We start from the raw sequence: 7,315 nt of genomic DNA on the forward strand, positions 1-7,315 counted from the left end.
CAGAAATTTTGGAGAACTTTAGGTGAGAGCATATATTTTTGTATAAAGACTCAAGCACTCCATTAGTGAGCAAATATTACCCTAAAATCTTAAGGACCATGAAGATAGAAGAAAATTGGGATAATAAGTGCCTGGTAACATTAGTGGAAAATGCTCAACAGCTATCCTATATCCCCTTCTATTTCACTATTAGTATTAAAATGGAATAATAATCTGTTATATTGGTATATCTCAAAACCTGAACATTTTGAGAATTAAAAACTGAGACTATCCCAGGAAAACCAAGACATATGTTCTCACTATATATTAGACTCCCTTTATGTGCCATTCACTGGTGCTAGGATCATTAAACTCATTATATATCTTAATCCTTACAGTAACAACACAAGGTGGTTATTATCATTAATATTTAAAAAAAATAAAAAACTGAGGTTCAGGATTATATTGTAATTTACTTATTGTCTTGAAGATAATATGTGCTAGGCCTGGGATTTTTCACAATCCTTACCACTACCCACTATTTTACACTGTCTTGACACACTCATTTTATTTTATATATGGGCTGAGTTCTATAGACATTTGTATTTATGATCTCTGCTCCAAGATATAATAAATATATCAACAAGGATACTAGCTATTTACTTCATATTAAAGGAAATGGAGCCATCATCTTTGTTTTTCTACCAAAAATATTGAACAAAAGTGTTTTATTGATATGATATGTTGGAAAATCTGCTTTTTAGAAAGTTACAATAAAATCATGAGTTTTCCTACTAGTATTTTAGTAAGATATTGGTATTTCTGGGCTATGAAATTTTGACTCATAATTCTTTCACTCTACTATTGCAACTTTTGCCATGAAACAATTTTCCTGGCTAAGTATGTGGTGAAGACACCTTTTAAAATATCTCATCTTCATTAATTTAATGAGAAATTATGACATATTGAGTTATATGAATGCTGATTTGCTATGTAAACCTAAGTCTTTCTGAAGCATGGAATAAGGCAATCAAATAATTATTTCAGCTAGGATTATGCTTAGTCAGAAAAGTCTAACTTTAACTCTGCTGGATGAGGAAGCAAAGAGTTGAATATCAATGAGGGCAAAATTCCTGTTATTGAAGTATATTGCTTAAATAAACTAATTCCAATTCTTATTCAGTGGCACTAATTAATGCTGCAGCTGTCGTGTTACTAACATGAAGTCCTGTCACAAATATTAATACTCTCTCCAGAACTTTTAAATATAACAAATAATGTATTCAATTTAATAAATAAGTGTAGACTCTTGTTATGTGGTACAAAGTTAAAAGGTGAGTTACTTTTGTGTACTTTTTTATTCTTTTATTTTTCTGCCATGCCATGTGGCTTGCAGGATCTGACCAGGGATTGAACCTGGGCCATGACAGTGAAAGCCCAGAACCCTAACCACGAGGCAACCAGGGAACTCCCATATTTTTGTGTATTTTTAAACAACAATGTGATCCTCCAAAGTTTAGTGTGAGTAAAATGAATAGTATGTTAATAATACACAATAAATTCAATAATATTTTTGAAGGCTATTAGTATTAAATTTGTTTAGATACAAGGTCTTCACTAATCTCATATCTCATATAATGCTTGACAGGGAGGAGAGTTTATCTAAAATATATAATTTGAAGGTATAAGTTTATAATCTCTAAATAAAGAGGCAGGTGCATATAAAATTCCATTTTTCAGATAAAATTAAAATGCCTGGTTTACATTACTCATTGTAACATTAGAACATTTGTAGTTTATTAGCAACCAACTACAGATAACGATCTATGATTTAAGGTGAAGAAGCATGAGAAACATGGCTACCCTATTATAATTAGCATTGTTGAGACCAGGTCAGAATTAGAGTTATATACTTCTGAAGTTATAGATTAATATAGTTGAGAAGAAAGAATAAAATATATAATTACATGTGCAAAGAGTCAAGTAATGCCATAGTACAGAGAGTTCTTAATTTAACATCATATTTTTGCTTTCTTGTCATTTATATCAGTGTTTCTCGTCCTATACATAAAGAGAAAAAAGGCAACTCACCTTGCAGCTTTAGACCCATGATCCAACCAGACCATCATTTTGTTTCTAATAATGACCCTAATGATTAAGAAATATAGAATAAATGAAATCAAGCCCTGCACTGACTGATTAGAGTTTGAAAGATGCAGTGTGATATATTGATACAACATAATTGGCTAGAGACACAGATGATGTTGTTCATAGACTAATTATCCAATTTACTTAATAGGTTGCCTTGAACAATTATGTAGATTCTCTGAGCATCACTATCTTCATATATGCAAATGGAAATAATGATATCACTCATATATTTGTTGAAAGGATTAAATACACAATGTATAGGAGTAGGTTTTCAAACTTCAAACTTTAAGGTTTCATACAAATGACAGTTATGGTACCACATTATCATAATTTTTTCCTCAAATGTTTGAACCAGTCATAAGGATACCTAGGATGTTTGGACCTTTTTATGTGGGCAGAAGAAACCCTCCTTTGAAGAAGGGAAAACAAGAAAAGTTATAATTTGTGTATGGAAGACTTAGGTTATAAGTTTTGAAAGCACAGCAGTTTATCTGCCTCTTCACATAACCATTTTACCTCTGTTTCTTGGAACTGAAACAGATATGTTTTGATGACAGGGTTTTCTAAGCCAACCTCCTCTAAAGTCTATTTTACTTCAGTTTGTGGAAAATTCAGCATCAAAAATAAAATTGCAATGCTGTTCCAAATTGTTACTGAGTTGACTAAAATGAAATAGTAGCTGCATCTCATACTATATCAAATGTCAGATTTCCCAGTGACATTATGAAAATACTGGCAGTTTGTGTTTGATACAATGGGCTATAGTGGCCCTTTAGATATACAGTAGACAACCTGCACTATCTCACTGAGAAGAAAATTTTGGTAATGACAAATGGGGAAGCTGAAGCAGAGAGATCAACTTACTTGCTCTTAATTTGAACTGTCAGTGAGAGTACTTAGAGTATCAACAACTATATTGCTTTAAACTAAGTTATACTACTTGAACTATAGCTGTTGTAAGTCATACCACTAATTTCACATCTCTACTACATCTTATTTAATATAAAAATTATGTTGGATGTAGTAGATCCTGTTACAGTATGAAGATAAACTGAATCATAAAACAGAAATGATACACAACTTTATGTAAAAAAATATAAGGCAATAAGTGGCCTTTCCACCTAATTTCACTATTTTACTGTGTTCATTTGTATTAGATTTCTATTTTCTTAGCCTGTACCATACCAAATTGGAAAGGTACTAAAAAGAGAATAATAACTCAAGAGTATGGAAAACACATTTATGTTCACCAATATTAAGACCACACATCTATATGATGGAAAGTGAGTTTTTGAGGGAAGGAATGAGCTAGTGCTCATGAGTGTGGGCAGCAGTGTCTTAATGGGCAAACCAGATCCATCCCAAAGGGAGACATAATTCATGAAAATGTTTCTTTCAAACCTGATATTCTGTCATTCAGGGAAGGTTTCCAGCTGAAACATTTGCTGGCTGTCAGAAAAAAAAAAAAAAAAAAGCAGTCTATCAGTTCATTGCCTTTAGCACCAAAGTAAAAACCCCAGAGCTGAAAGTCTTTGAGTAGTTCTGGGCCAATGGCTGCTAGAAGGGGTGACAAGATTTGGTTCCTTGAGAAAGAGACAGAGGCAGAGACTAAGAGACTAGGCTATCTAGCACTGCTATGCTGCTTTGTCTTGTCTTCTGAGTATGAACTGAAGTAGCAGCAGCTAAAATTGTTCCTCCATTTTCCTCTTCAGCCCCTCCCTGATTGCCTTGTTTTAGAAAACAGGTGTCTGAAAGGCACATAACTTGCACAGTTGCACATATGGTAGAACCTGTAGGGGTTTCTGAGATCCCTTTGTTTTACATTTTCTGAAATTCAAATTTTAGATATTCTTTCTTTGAATCATTTCCCATCAGGGAAAGTTAGCCCATTAAACATATTCACACCAAATTGTTAGTGATAATGAAATCCTCTTTTGTGCTGACAGCAGAATCCTAGGCAGATAAGAAGCTGAGGAACCTGGGAGGGAGAAAATATGTTGATAAGAGGGAGCAGTGGATGGGGCCAAAAATGGTTAAAATGACATTGAATGGGAAAATGAGCAGCACTGAAGATAAAAAGAACCTACTACTTAATTTAATATGTTCCTGCCTCTCCTGAAAGTCAAAGGCATCTATCCCAAGATACCAGAAAGGAAAAATCTCAAGAGTCCCTTTGAATAATAAAATTAATAGCCTCAGCATAAGGTTTGCATTGAATTTTGAATTTTTTAAACATTTGCCTTTATTGACAAGGCAATAAGTATCAATGAAAATAGACATTATTTTATTTGCATTCAAGTCTGCATTTGTGTATTAGATCTTGTCTCAATTATTGATAGTTACTGATATTTCTCTCCAGATGCAAAGTACCAGGTAGTGGGGTGTGTTTCTGTGAATGCAAGGAAGGAGTTTGGATAGTGATTAAACATATTCCCTTAACCAAAAGAGAGTGAAGTTAAACATATATTGTTTTAATATTCATTCAATATCAGACTCTTGGGGAAATCTTTACATAGGCTTTTTTTTTCTTTCCTGTGATATCTTTCTAAGAGATTCAGTTCATGTTAATTTTATTTTCAGGTAATTATTCAAAAATTAGGGGAAAATATGGGGTTCATGCAAGGATATAAATATTGTTTGGAACTTTTGTCTATATTTTTGCAATAATCACAATTCATTACAATAATAGCAATTTATTATTTTTTCTTCAGTTTCCTGAGAAGTCTGAGTAACATTACTCACTACGGAGAAATGAGCAGAAGATAGAACCTGGTGAAGTGCAGATCTCAGTTTTTTGTCAAAGCCCAGACAGCCATTCAGAACTTGCTCCTAAGACCTAGACCTTGAATTTTTAATCAAGACTACAGCTTACAAATGTTTTTTTCTCTTTGAATTGTATACTTAGAAACTAAAAGTCCTAAAAACAACAGCATGACAGTGAACTGTTTCTATCAATATTGCAATCCTACAGTGTTTTGAGCCATTGTCAAAGAAAAACATTCAATCATTTTTCAAAAGTGGATATCTCAGATTTGATTCAATACTACTATTTTCAGTACTCAGCTTAAGAAAGGCTTGAATTCCTTTTCTTTCTAAAGCTGTAGATTTGCTTGAAATATTTTATTTTACTTAAATCATAAATTACATTAATGATGCTTAACCTTAAGCTGTTAAACTCATATATTCTGAACTTTAAAGAATTAAAGCATTTTTATACCAGTATAAATTCTCATTTCCTTTTAGAATGTTGAATAATAAAAATAATTAAAATTAAATTGTTATACATTTTATTATATGAAAATATTACTTACAAGATTCAAGACATTTTTCATTCAGAAATCAGTCTACTGTACATAAAGAACAAAAATTGAGTCTGGTGGCACTGGGAAGTGGAGACATTCCTGTCACTGTTAGTGATCCTCTGGCACATCTCTGTGGGACTGGAAACTTAGAGATAGCCAGAATGGCCGAAAATGGTGATAATGAAAAAATGGCTGCTCTGGAGGCCAAAATCTGTCATCAGATTGAATATTATTTTGGTGAATTCAATTTGCCATGTGACAAATTTTTAAAGGAACAGATTAAACTGGATGAAGCCTGGGTACCTTTGGACATAATGATAAAGTTTAACAGATTAAACCATCTAACAACAGACTTTAATGTAATAGTAGAAGCATTGAGCAAATCAAAGGCAGAACTCATGGAAATAAGTGAACATAAAGCTAAAATTAGAAGATATCTAAGCAAACCTCTCCCTGAAGTGACCAATGAGTATAAAAATGATGTAAAAAACAGATCTGTTTATATTAAAGGCTCCCAACTGATGCAATCCTTGATGGCATAAAATAATGATTACATATATGTGGAATATAGAAAAACGGTACAAATTAACCAGTTTGCAAGGCAGAAATAGAGACACAGATGTAGAGAACAAACATATGGACACCAAATGGGGAAAGTGGGGAGGGTTGGGGGGGGATGAATTGGGAGATTGGGATTGCCATATATACATTACTAATAAGAAAAAAAATACCAAATTGTACAGTCTAAAAAAAAAAAAGAATGATTAGAAGATAAAGGTCAGGTACTAAATATTCAGATGAGAAGAACATTGCACAAAGCATTTAAGGGATCAATATTTGCTGTGTTTGATAGCATTGAATCTGCTAAGAAGTTTGTCATGACTCCTGGACAGAAGCACAAAGACACAGACATGCTAATAGTTTTCAGGGAAGATTACTTTGCAAAAAAAAAAAAAAAAAAAAAATGAAGAAAGCAAAATAAAATAGAAGCTAAATTACAAGCTAAACAAGAGCAAGAAGAAAAACAAAAGTTAGCTGAAAAGGCTGAAATGAAATCTCTAGAAGAAAAGATTGGCTGCTTGCTGAAATGCTTGGGAGACTTAGATGATCAGACATGTAGAGATTTGCACATCCTTTTCTCAAATCATGATGAAATAAAATGGATAGACTTTGCCAGAGGAGCCAAAGAGGGAATAATTCAATTTAAAGAAAAAGCTAAGGAAGCACTGGATAAAGTAAAAGATGCAAATAATGGTAACCTGCAATTAAGGAACAAAGAAGTCGCCTGGGAAGTACTAGAAGGAGATGTGGGAAAAGAAGCATTGAAAAAAATAATAGAAGATCAACAAGAATCCCTAAACAAATGGAAATCAAAAGGTCACAGATTTAAAGGAAAAAGAAAGGGAAATAAAGCTGACCAGACTGAGTCTGCTAAAGGAAAAGTACAGTTTCAGGGCAAGAAAACTAAATTTGATAGTGATGATGAATGTGATGAAAACAGTGCATCTGGACCATTAAAAAGAGCAAGAGAAGAAACAGACAAAGAAGAACCTGCATCAAAACAACAGAAAACAGAAAATGGTGCTGGAGACCAGTAGTTTAGTAAACAAATATTTTATTCATTTTAATTAGATTTTAAACTGTTTTTGTCTCTGAAGTCTTTTAAAAAGAAAACCGAATTAGGTCCACTTTCATGTCCACCTGTAAGGAAGGAAAATATTTGTGTTGTTTAATTTGTCTTTTTTTGTTGTTGTTGTTATCCAAATGAGTATTTTTTAATGTATAGTTCGGTTTGTGTTCTTTCAGATTCTTCATATAACAAAATAAACATTCATCCACTAAATTGTCTTTGTAATATGAGGATGTGTTAGTACAAAGTAATA

General features: G+C 32.7%; 1 pseudogene; it reads left to right on the forward strand.

The window, feature by feature from the left end:
• Window positions 1-5,593: 5,593 nt before the first annotated feature.
• Window positions 5,594-7,030, forward strand: LOC130842519 (lupus La protein homolog; annotated as a pseudogene).
• Window positions 7,031-7,315: the final 285 nt, after the last annotated feature.

Source organism: Hippopotamus amphibius, chromosome X (assembly GCF_030028045.1).
Source record: "Hippopotamus amphibius kiboko isolate mHipAmp2 chromosome X, mHipAmp2.hap2, whole genome shotgun sequence".
NCBI classification, from domain to species: domain Eukaryota; kingdom Metazoa; phylum Chordata; class Mammalia; order Artiodactyla; family Hippopotamidae; genus Hippopotamus; species Hippopotamus amphibius.